Source organism: Pinus tabuliformis, chromosome 2_2 (assembly GCF_031772625.1).
Source record: "Pinus tabuliformis cultivar Carrire ecotype Pingquan chromosome 2_2, CPIR1, whole genome shotgun sequence".
NCBI lineage: Eukaryota > Viridiplantae > Streptophyta > Pinopsida > Pinales > Pinaceae > Pinus > Pinus tabuliformis.
In genome coordinates this window covers 139,572,565-139,585,123 of record NC_142300.1, presented here as the reverse complement: position 1 = coordinate 139,585,123, position 12,559 = coordinate 139,572,565, and the positions used below count along the sequence as shown (strand labels likewise).

General features: G+C 44.1%; 1 non-coding gene and 2 pseudogenes across 1 annotated transcript; all 3 read left to right on the top strand.

The window, feature by feature from the left end:
- The first annotated feature begins 4,153 nt into the window (after positions 1–4,153).
- Positions 4,154–5,401, top strand: LOC149191725 (18S ribosomal RNA; annotated as a pseudogene).
- Positions 5,402–8,116: 2,715 nt separating this feature from the next.
- LOC149191724 (5.8S ribosomal RNA) lies at positions 8,117–8,270 on the top strand (annotated as a pseudogene).
- Positions 8,271–8,517: 247 nt separating this feature from the next.
- LOC149191723 (25S ribosomal RNA) lies at positions 8,518–11,920 on the top strand. Its single transcript, XR_016255230.1, has one exon. It is a non-coding gene; the product is annotated as a 25S ribosomal RNA (ribosomal RNA).
- Positions 11,921–12,559: the final 639 nt, after the last annotated feature.

The window sequence follows — 12,559 nt, the reverse complement described above, 5'->3', positions numbered from 1 at the left end:
CCAAATAGCTCACTGAAGAGCTTTCACAACCAGACTACCTCACATGAGGTTATGCTAGCAACAATATATCCTACTTCGGCGGTGCTCAAAGCCACCGAATTATGCTTCCTACTCATCTAGGATATCGAAGCAGATCCCAAGGTGAAATAGCACCCAGAAGTGCTCTTATGGTCCACCACACTGCCTGCCCAATCAACATCAGTATATCCAAGTAGTCTCACATCTCCGGCAGTGTATCTTAATCCATGAGAGATTGTGTCCTGAAGACATCTCAGAAGATTCCTAGCATCAATCCAATGAGGCTCAACCAAATATGAGCTCACAATGCTAACTGCAAAAAAATATGTTCGGATGGAGGTTCACCAAGAACATCAATGCGAATGAGTTTATGAAACTCAGAGGCATTTCCCAAATCTGGTCCGACATCACTACCATATAACTTCTAAAAGTTAAGATCCTCGAGGTAGTCACAGGCTTGCAGTCCATCATACCAAATCTTTCCAATATCTTTACCACATATTTCCCTTGAGATAAGATAATTTCCCTTGGCTTCTACCATACTTCAAGTCCTAGGAAGTAGTGCATCAGTCTTAGGTCTTTCATTTCAAATTCAGAGGCCAGCTCCCTCTTACATTTGTGAATGAGAGGGTCTGCACCTGTTAGAAAGAGGTCATCCACATACAATACCAGTATGAGAGGCTTTTCATCTTCAACCTTAAAGTAAAGGTTAGGATCGGCTTCACTCCTAGTGAATCCCAGCTTCATCAAGTAGCTATCGATCCTCTCATACCATGCTCGGGGTGCTTGCTTCAGCCCATAGAGAGCTTTCTTCAACCTGCATACATGAGATTTTCGATCATAAATCTCAAATCCTTTGGGTTGCTCCACGTAGACCTCTTTGATCGAGCCATGCAAGAACGCAGTCTTGACATCCATCTGATGTAGGTTCCATCCTTGTGAAGTGGCAAGGGCTATGATCAAGCGGATGGTCGTATATCTGGCAACAAGTGCAAATATCTCATCATAGTCTATACCTTCCTTTTGGGAGAACCCTCAAGCAACAAAACGAGCCTTATACTTTTCTGTGCTTCCATATGCTGCATGCTTTATCTTGTAAAGCCATTTTGAAGTAACAATTGTCTTGTCCAGGGTCTGGGAACTACTTCCCAAAAATCATTCTCCATAATAGACTCATATTCTACGGTCATAGCATCCTTCCATACTTGATGCTTGACGGCATCTAAGAATGACGAAGGCTCATTTTGTATGATCGTGCTCATGATGGTCAGGTATCCTTGATACCTATTAAGTTTCTTACTTTGACGGAAGGTTCCTCAGGGTGCAGCATGTCCTTTAGCATCATCAGGTATCCCCCTAAGCCATGAAGGCCTCTTCCTAGAAGAGGAAGGCTCATGTGGATGAGAATCTATCAGATCCATGGGTTCTTATACATCAGGCATTGATTCATCATCCTTTTCTTTCGGTTCCCTGGTGTTGGCTTCTTGAGAGCTCCTCAAAGTCGAAAGACTGTTCACCTTGTGGTGAACTTTTCTTTAGGAGTCTTGGAACCCAATGCTTGATGAGGGCATCAATTTTGTACATATATGACGGTGATTGTAGTTTCAGCCTATAGAAACATCAAAAGTCTTTGATCATGTAGCATGGCCCAGACAGCTTCCATCATCGTGCGGTTCTTCCTTCCCACCACACCATTCTGTTCAGGAGTATGTGGTGTAGTAGTCTCCCTCTTAATGCCAACCTCAGGTATGCCTGAGTGAACCAATTGTAATATATCAGAGGTCTTGCTTTGGCTTGAGGGGAATGGTCCCATTTTGAGCTTTCCTTCAGCACATCCTGGACATACACCTTCATTCTCTATTCAGAATTCGGGCATCCCTATCACCATTTGTCTTACACCGAGTATAGCTTTATAATGAAGGGGGGAAACCTCTAATGCCAAAGTTCGGACTAAAGAGATGTGTCATAAGACATGACACCTAATAGAATTCCATCGACCTGATATAATGAATCACTAAACCCAAGAGTAAAGGAATCTTTAACATTATTTTTCCATATACATACCTTGCCATCGCTGAAGGTTACCTTGTAGCCTTTGTCTTCCGTTCCCGAGATGGAGACTAGGTTCTTTTTGAGGTCAAGTGCATTTAATACATCCTGGAATTTTTGGCCTTCTTGAATGCTTGTCCTCTTCCTTGATTCCCAGCTCTCCTCTTACCTTTGCTGTTGAATTTTCCATTCCTTTGATTGCCATCAGAGGGATTTTGATCATCGTCCTAGAGTGAGTCCTTTCTATCAGGGCACTCCCTTGCATAGTGACTTGCTTTATCACAAATGTAACATCGTCATTTTCTTCTAGCCTTAGGTCCAGCCTTTCCTTTTGATTTAGTCCCAGAATTATTTCTTTTCTTTGCATGAAAAGAAAAGGCAGCAGGAGGACCTTTAGGCATGGGCATTTCTTACATTTCTTCCCTTGTTTCTTCTTGAATGCATCTAGCCATTAATTCCTCGAAACCAGGAATTACATTATAGTTCAGAAGAGTAGTCCTGAACACATACCATTCAGATGGTAATCCTTCAAGAGTTGTGAGTGCCATTTCTCTGTCAGTAATAGTTTCCCCCAATAGATAGGAGATCGTTCTTGATCTCGGTGATTCTTAAGAAGTATACTTGCATACTTTCATATTTACCCTTCTGATTTCCCTCAGCTTATTTCTAAGAAACAAAACTTGATTTGCACCATTAACTTTAAATAAACTCACCAGTCTGCCGTAGATTTCCTTGGAGGTGTCTAGATCAGAGATGTAGGCCACCAAGCGCTTGTCAATAGAGTCCTGGATGATCTTCTTTGTTTTGGCTTCTCCATTTTTCCATTTGTTCCAGGCAGCAACAGATGCATTTGATGAAGGCTCAGCAATATTGCCTCTTACATGGTCCAGCACTCCTTGATCTTCAAGAGTTAGATCGATAGACATCTTTCATCCGTGATAGTCAGCTTTCTCACGGAGCTTGTCTTCCGCAAGAAAGAGTGTTGAGGACCCCATAGTTCTTTTAGGATAGCCTTGCCAATCTTCTCTTCAATGATTGCTCTTGCTCTTGCTCGGGCTTTATCTTCACCTCAGTTCTGATACCATGTTAAGTTATGGTATGTTATATGCTTATAACAGTTTACTTCTTTTTCTTGTTATATTCCACCGATTAGTAATCACATGTACATAAGGTAAAGTGCAGATAGAACATTAAATGATCGACAGAAAACAAGCCAAGACAAGAGACACAAGATGTGGCGGCTAGCCAGGGACAAACCCCACAATGTGTGGGGAAACCCTTTGATCAAATATTCTTTTATCTTCAATAATTCAGCAGAGAGAAATAGTACAATAAATCTGATTCATATCAGCAGTATCAAACCCTAGATCAGTAGCATCAGCATTAGCGGCTTCATTATCAAACTAGGGCAGACCATATCTCACAAACCGACAGTCGGATTGACTTCATTCCACCACCAAAAGTTTCGGCTTCTAGAGGAGGTTCAGATGAGCCTACAACGTAGTTCAGATGAGGAGATCTTCTAGGCCACGCAATTCAATCTTTACTTCTGCAGTTGCAGCTTCAGTTTCAGCAGTTTCCGGCTTCAAACTAGGGCAGTCGATATCTTGCAAACAGTTTGTCGGATTGACTTCATTCCACCACCAAAAGTTGTAGCTTTCAAAGGAGCTTCAGATGAACCTACAGTATAGTTCCAAAGAGGAGATCTTATAGGCCACGCAAGTCAATCTTTACCTCTGCAGTTGCAGCTTCAGTTTCAGCAGTTTCCGGCTTCAAACTAGGGCAGTCGATATCTTGCAAACCGTTCGTCAGATTGACTTCATTCCACCACCAAAAGTTGCGGCTTTCAAAGGAGGTTCAGATGAACCTATAGTGCAGTTCCAAAGAGGAGATCTTCTAGACCACGCAAGTAAATATTTACTTCTACAGTTGCAGCTTCAGATTCAACAGCTTCCAGCTTCACATGTGTGAGAGAGAGAGACCCATTTCAGTGCAATAGAGAAGAGACTCATATCTACGCAGTAGAGAGAGAGAGATATGTGATGAGATGAGTAAGTCTAAATGAGGAAAAGTCCTCTTATATTTATACAGAACGTTGGTGGGTGAATAGATGCGACTGTTGGGCTTTTGAGCCTACATGAGTTGTAGGTCAGCTTGATAATAATTCCATAATCAAAATAAATTCATATCTCCATGAATACTTATCGGAATTGGATGACCTTTATATCAATCCTACACCTCTCGACGAGAGGAATCTAATAAAAATATTATTAGCCATGAATAAGATGACCCACATGAAGTTTTTCCCTGGTTGCCAATTTCAGCACATGGAATAACATGATAGGAGTCTGGTCCTATTGTGTTGGACTTCGGGGCCGGAGTAATGATTAATAGCGACTATTGGGGGCATTCGTATTTCATTTTCAGAGGTGAAATTCTTGGATTTATGAAAGATGGACCACTGTGAAAGCAATTTCCAAGGATGTTTTCAATAATCAAGAACGAAAGTTGGGGGATCGAAGAAAATCAGATATCGTCCTAGTATCAACCATATACAATGCCGATCAGGGATTAGTGGATGTTTCTTTAAGGACTCCACCAGCACCTTCTGAGAAATTAGAGCGTTTTGGTTCCGAGGGGAGTATGGTTGCAAGGCTGAAACATAAATGAATTGATGGAAGGAAACCACCAGGAGTGGAGCCTGTGGCTTAACTTGACTCAACACGAGGAAACTTAACAGGTCCAAACATAGTAAGGATTGATAGATTGAGAGCTCTTTCTTGATTCTATGGGTAGTCGTGCATGGCCGTTCTTAGTTGGTGGAGTAATTTGTCTAGTTAATTCCGATATGAACGAGACCTCGGCTTGCTAACTAGCTACGCGGAGGTTCCCCTTCACGGCCAGCTTCTTAGAGGGACTATGGCCATTTAGGCCATGGAAGTTTGAGGCAATAAAAGGTATTTTATGCCCTTAGATGTTATGGGCTACATGCGTGCTACATTGATGCATCCAACGAGTTTTTCTTCCTGGTTCGAGAGGATCAGGAAATATTCTCAAGTTGCATCATGATGGGGATAGACCATTTCAATTATTGGTCTTCAACGAGGAATTCCTAGTAAGTGCATGTCATCAACTCGTTTTGACTACGTCCCTACCCTTTATACACACTGCCCATCGCTCCTACCGATTGAATGATCTGGTGAAGTGTTCAGATTACGTCCACGATGGTGATTCACTACCATCGATGTCATGAGAAGTTCATTGAACCTTATCATTTAGAGGAAGGAGAAGTCATAACAAGGTTACTATAGGTGAACCTGCGGTAGGATCATTGATAGCAGTGGTTTTCTTTTTTGGTTTGGGATGGTTGGGTTTCAATTGCAATGTGGGACTGTGTGGTTTGTGTCTAGGGGAGCGGGTTTGGTGTTTGGTAGGAATATTGTTAGTTTCTTGTCTTGAGGTAATTCTTGTTTTTTCATGTGTGTTCTTGCAAGCCATGCTTGTGCTTGTCACACCCATCCTTTGTTTTTCTTTCCCCCATTATGTTTCTGTATGGGGTCAGGAAGCCTGTTTCTTAGGAGCCCTTTCGACGATCTATTCGGCCAGGTGTGGTTGTTGCAGTTGTGGTGCTTGGGAAATACGATGGATAAATTTAGACTCATTTGTACTGGCGGTGCTTGGTCTTTTGTTAGTTGGAAGGCATGGGCCAAGGGTGTGGGCTTCCATAGTCAGATCTCTTGAAAAGGGGAAAGTGGTTGATGTGTTGCTCGGGTGAGTTTTTTTGTTGGTGGTTGGGTCGAGGGAGTGGTTGTGTGCGCGCCTAGTAGCTCAAACCTTCCGTGAGGGTAAATTGTTGGGGTGGGGTCAGTATGGGATGGATGAAGAGTGGTTCAACCCATTGGTCTGGCCACCCTAGTCCTCCCGACCATTCCTCGATATGCCCTCGCAGAAGGGTTGGGTGTCCAGGTAATGAAAAACCCCTCCCTCGGTCTAATCTCCATCGAGATCACAATTTTCCTTGCCAATGGGCATGAGGGTGGTAATCTTATCTCATGCCTTTGTCGTTGAAGGAATTCCTCATCGTCTCATGAGCCAATCCCCTTCTAAGGAAAAAAGAAGTAGCGGGTTGTGTCTTTGTTCCTCCCTTTGGATTGTAGGTTTTTTGTGGGACTTGGTCATTTCTTCTTTTCATGGTGTGCACTTTGCGAACGTGCCTCCCTTTAGTGGCCTTGCACCATCGATGTATTTGTGGCCCATGGCTTTCTCCAGCATTGAGTGTCATCCCGTGTCAACTCCTCTTTGGAGTTTGATTCTTGACCCCTGTTAACCTTCTCGCTGGAAAGGTTGTTGGGTGTTTTGTACATGGAGGGGTGCAATAGCGGGGTGGGTTTGTTATTAGTAGTCTATTTGTCATTTGAAGCCTTGTGCCAGGTTGGGGGTTATTTACCTCTCAGTAATGTGCTCCAAACACTGTTCTCATTGCAACCCTTGTCTTTTCTAGTGGTAAAATTTAGGTTGTGATTTATTTGCTTGGTTGTTTCATTATTGTTTGTTATGTTTTAAGCTAGAAAGGGTGTTGTGCCGTCATGTATGTGGGAGGGTGTGAAGAGGTGGGATGCTTTTTGATTGGGTGCCTTGTTTGATTTCGTTTTGGTTAGCAGACATCTACTCGACATGTTATTGAGCTTCTCCCTTTTCTTCGGATCTTTGTTTCTTTGGTGTTTTTTTCTTTCCTTCTTCCTTTTGCCCCTATCTTTATGGAGAAGAGGTGGGATTGTTATGGAATGGTGTTTAGGAAGTATGAAAAGAAATGCGAGTTCATGGGGTGGCCACCCTAGTCTATCTCGATCGCTTTCCCTTGCAGTTCCCCCCTATTTGCGAAGGCACAGTGATTGGGAAGCTTGTTCTCTGTTTGAGCCTCCCCTTGCGAGGTGTTAGACATGTTTGATATCTCTTGCTTCCATGTTGTTTTATTCCCTTCTTGCTTTTGGCCCCTAGTTTTATGGAGAAAAGGTGGGATTATTGTGGATTGGTGTTGAGGAAGGATGAAAAGTAGTGTGAGTTCCGGGGGTGGCCACCCTAGTCCTTATCGATCATTGTTCCCTGCAGTTCCCCCCTTTTTGCGAAGTCACGGGATTGGAGAAGCTTGTTCTCTGTTTGAGCCTCCCCTTGTGAGCTAGTAGACATGTTTGATATCTCTCTTTCTTTCATGTTGTTTTCTTCCCTTCTTCCATCTGGCCCCTAGCTGTATAGAGAAAAGGTGGGATTGTTGTGGATTGGTGTTCAGGAAGGACAAAATGTAATGCGAGCTCCCAGGGTTGCCACCCTATTCCTTCTCGATCGACGGCCCCTGCAGTTCCCCCCTTTTTGCCAAGGCACGAGGTTGGGGAAGCTTGTTCTCTGTTTTCAGCCTCCCCTTGTAAGCCGGTAGCCACGATTTATATCCCTTTCATTCATGTTGTTTTCTTCCCTTCTTCCTTTTTGCCCCTAGCTTTACAAAGAAAAGGTGGGATTATTGTGGATTCGTGTTCAGGAAGGACAAAACGCAATGCGAGCTCCCGGGGTGGCCACCCTAGTCCTTCTCGATCATCGTCCCCTTCAATTGCCCCCTTTTTGTGAAGGCACAAAGCTTGGGAGGCTTGTGCTTTGTTTGAGCCTCCCCTTGTGAGCCGGTAGCCATGTTTGATCTCTATTTCTTTCACCTTGTTTTCTTCCCTTCTTCCTTTCGGTCCCTAGCTTTATGGAGAAAAGGGGGGATTATTGTGGACTAGTGTTTGGGAAGGATTAAAAGCAGTGCGAGCTTGTGGGATGGCCACCCTAGTCCTTCTCGATTGTTGTTCCATGCATTTCCAACCTTTTTGCGAGGGCATGGGGCTCGGGGAGATTGTTCTCTGTTTAAGCCTCCTCCTATGAGGGGGTTAGACACCTTTGTTTCTCTTTCTTTCATGCATTTTTCTTCCTTTCCTCCTTTTGGCCCTTAGCCTTACATTTGTTGTGGGGGGTGCCCTTATTCAGTGTTGTGGTATATTTTTCAGTAATACGTGGAAATGACTCTCGACAATGAATATCCCGGCTATTGTTATGATGAAGAACATAGAAAAATGTGATACTTAGTGTGAATTGCAAAATCCCGTGAATCATAGAGTTTTTGAATGCAATTTACATCCAAGGCCTCGATCAAGGGCACATCTTTCTGGGCTTTACATCCCATTCAAATGCTCTCCCTACAATATGTTAGGTAGTAGCAGAACTAGTTGTTCATGCCCAATGCAGTGCGGATGGCTAAAATACCTCAACGGATGTTTCGTGGTGTGCGCTGGTGAGCAGTGATCTTATCCCCTTGGATGGGCAGTCGGCTTTAGCTGATGCAGGCTTTGTGTGGCATCGCTCGAACTTGCTTTTCTCTCTCTTGTCCTCCCATCAAGTAGGGAAGATTTAGCTCCAACTTTGCAACCTCAACTCAGGCAAGAACACCTACTGAGTTTAAACATATAATTAAGCGAAGGAAAAGAAACTTAGAAGGATTCCCCTAGTAGTGGTGAGCAAACCAGGAAAAGCCCAACATGAAAATTGGGTGGTAGCATCGCTTGAATTGTAGTCTGTAGAAGCATCCTTAGCAGCAGACCTAGGCAAAGTCCCTTGGAAGTGGGCATTTGAGAAGGTGACCGCCCCGTCGGGTTGGGACCTTACCGCATCACAAGGTGTTGTTGGCGAGGCGGGTTGTTTAGGAATGTAGCCCTAATTAGGTGGTAAATTCTATCCAAGGCTAAATACAGGAGAGAGACCAATAGAAAACAAGTACTGCGAAGGAAAGATGAAAAAGACTTTGAAAAGAGAGTGAAAGAGTGCTTGAAATTGTCAGGAGGGAAGCAAATTGATGCTATCGATGCGTCTTAGTTGGATGTGGAAGGCTCAGGCTAGTCCGCCACTCGACTTGAGGAGCAAACCAACACAGGATGCTTCATCGTCACAAGAGTGGGTGGATTACTGCCTGTAGGTTTACTGTTACGGTGGTCAATGAATGAAGCATGCACCCTTGTGGTAGGCCGTGTGCACCTACATGCTCGTGGTGTTGGTTGGCAGGCTTTCCATTCAACCCATCTTGAAACACAGACCAAGGAGTCTAACATGTGTGCAATTCGGCGGGTTTGAAAACTTGCGAGGCACAAGGAAGCTGATGGGCAAGATCCCCTCTCTAGGAGGGTGCATTGTCGACTGACCTTGAGCTTATGCGAAGGGTTCGAGTGTGAGCACACCTGTTGGGACTCGAAAGATGGTGAATTATGCCTAAGCATGGAGTAGCCAAAGGAAACTCTGATGGAGGCTCATAGCGATACTGATGTGCAAATTGTTCATCTGACTTCGATATAGGGGCAAAGGACTAATCGAACCATCTAGTAGTTGGTTTCCTCCAAAGTTTCTCTCAGGATAGCTGGAGCTCACATGAGAGTTTTATCGGGTAAAGCAAATGATTAGAGGCATCAGGGGTGTAACACCCTCAACCTATTCTCAAACTTTAAATAGGTAAGAGGGTGCGGCTGATCCATTGAGCCGTGCTGTGGAATCGAGAGCTCCAAGTGGGCAATTTTTGGTAAGTAGAACTGGCGATGCAGGATGAACCTAAAGTCGAGTTACGGTTCTAAATTATGTGCTAACCTAGATCCCACAAAGGGTGTTGGTTGATTAAGACAATAGGACGGTGATCATGGAAGTCGAAATCCACTGAGTGTGTAACAATTCACTTGCCAAATAAACTAGCCCCGAAAATGGATGGCACTGAAGTGCGTAACCTATACTCGACCATCATAGAAATTGCCTGGCTCTGATTAGTAGTAGGAAGTGGGGGTCACTGATAAACCTCGTGCGTGATCTTGGGTGGATGGACCCCGAGTGTAGATCTTGGTGGCAGTAGCAAATATTCAAATGAGAACTTTGAAGACTGAAGTGGGGAAAGGTTCCATGTGAATAGCACTTGGACATGGGTTAGTCAATCCTAAGAGATGGGGAAGCCTTGTATCAAGGGTGCACTCTGCATGAGCATAGAAAGGGAATCGAGTTAATATTCCTGAACCGGGGCATGGTGGTGGCCGGAAATGTTAGGAAATTTGGAGACGTCGTCGGGGGCCCCGGGAAGAGTTACCTTTTATTTTTAACAGCTTGTCCACCCTGGAATCAGTTCACCTAGAGATAGGGTCCAGTAGATGGAAGAGCACCACAAATCTTGCGATGTCCAGTGCACCCTAAGTGGCCCTTGAAAATCTGGAGGACTGAGTACTGTTCATGCCTGGTCATACTCATAACCGCATCAGGTCTCCAAGGTGAACAACCTTTGGTCAATAGAACAATGTAGGTGAGGGAAGTCAGCAAAACAGATTTGTAACTTCGGGAAAAGGATTGGTTCTGAGGGCTGGGCCTAGGGGTCTATGCCTTCAACTCATGGGCTATCGACAGTCTACCCAAGCTGCTCTTGTGGAGAGGGCGGGCAGTCGCGTGTCGATTGGGCTATGGGCATAGAATGCCCCCTGCCGGGGGCTTTTCCCTAGGCATCAAACGGTCAACTTAGAATTGGTACGGATAAGGGGAATCCAACTATTTAATTAAAACAAAGCATTTTGATAGTCCTTGCAGATGCTGAGTAATGTTATTTCTGCCCAGTGCTCTAAATGTCAAAGTGAGGAAATTCAACAAAGCATGGGTAAACGGCGGGAGTAACTATGACTCTCTTAAGGTAGCCAAATGCCTCATCATCTAATTAGTGACATGCATGAATGGATTAATGAGATTCCCACTATCTCGATCTATTATCTAGCAAAACCACAGCCAAGGGAACGGGCTTGGCAGAATCAACGGGGAAAGAAGACCCTTTGATCTTGACTCTAGTCCAACTTTGTGAAATGACTTGAGAGGTGTAGAATAAGTGGAATCCACTTTTGGCGCAAGTGAAATACCACTACTTTTAATGATATTTTACTTATCTATGGGGTGGAGACAAGGCATTGCCCTTATTTTTGGCCTTAAGGCACATTTTGATGGGTCGATCCAGGTGAAAGACATTGTCAGGTGGGGAGTTTGGTTGTGGCAGCACATCTGTTAAAAGATAAAGAAAGTGTCCTAAGATGAGCTTAGGGAGAAAAAAAATCTCATGTGGAAGAAAAGGGTAAAAGTTCATTTGATTTTGATTTTCAGTACAAATACAAACCGTGAAAGTGTGGCCTATTGATCCTTTAAATTTTTGGAATTTGAAGCTAGAGGTGTCAAAAAATTTACCACAGGGATAATTGGCTTGTCACAGCCAAGCATTCATAGCGACATTGCTTTTTGATCCTTCGATGTCGACTCTTCCTATCATTGTGAAATAGAATTCACCAAGTGTTGGATTGTTCACCCACCAATAGGGAATGTGAGCTGGGTTTAGACCGTCGTGAGACAGGTTAGTTTTACCCTACTAATGAACTGCACCGCAATAGTAATTCAACTTAGTATGAGAGGAACCATTGATTCACATAATTAGTCATCATGATTGGTTGAAAATCTAGTGACACGAAGCCACCATGTGTCAGATCATGACTGAACGCCTCGAAGTCAGAATCCACACTAGAAGCGATGCATGTCACTCTTCGACTGTATCTCAACCCGCAGTAGGGGCATCACTTTGTCACCCCTAGGGGCCCGTGTCATTTGCAAATCGTGACTGTGAAGCATCTCGGTCAAGGAATCTTTGAAGTTCAATTTGAAACGTCATTGAGAAGAATCATTTGTAGACAACTTAAATATGCAACGGGGTATTGTAAGTGGCAAAGTGGCCTTGCTGCCATCATCCACTGAGATTTTGCTCTTCATCGCCTCGATTTAGAGCCTCGCTCTTGTCACAAACAAATCCAGACAACCATCCCACTCTCGCGCCTTTGCCTCTTCCTCTGGATGACAATTTTTTATTGCTTAGGGGAAGGAAATTTAGGGTTTCCACGCCACGACGGAAAAGGCACCGAAGCCCAGGAAAATTGGGGATTCCATGTCACACTCCAGCAACCAAGATATTGGCATTTCCATGTTGCACCCCAGCGCCCAAAATTTTGGGTTTCCACGTTGTGACAAAAAAGGTGTCCAAGCATGGGAAAAATTGGGGTTTCTATGTCGTGCCATAGTGCCCAAAATTAGGGGCTTCCACCTAGCCCCTAAAATTTGGGGCTTTCACCTGGCACAAAAAAAATTGGGGTTTCCATGTCGCGCCCAAAATTTGGGGTTTCCACCCAACGACTAAAATTTTGGGCTTCTGCCTGGCAGAAATTTTTTTTGGGTTTCCATGTCACACCCAAAATTTGGGGTTTCCATGTCACGCCCAAAATTTGGGATTTCCACCTAGCACCTAAAACTTGGGGCTTCCACCTGGTGCAAAAAATTTTGGGTTTCCATGTCACGCCCAAAATTTGGAGTTTCCAAGTGGTGTCGGGACGCCAAAACTTGGGGAAAATTGGGGTTTCCATGTCACACC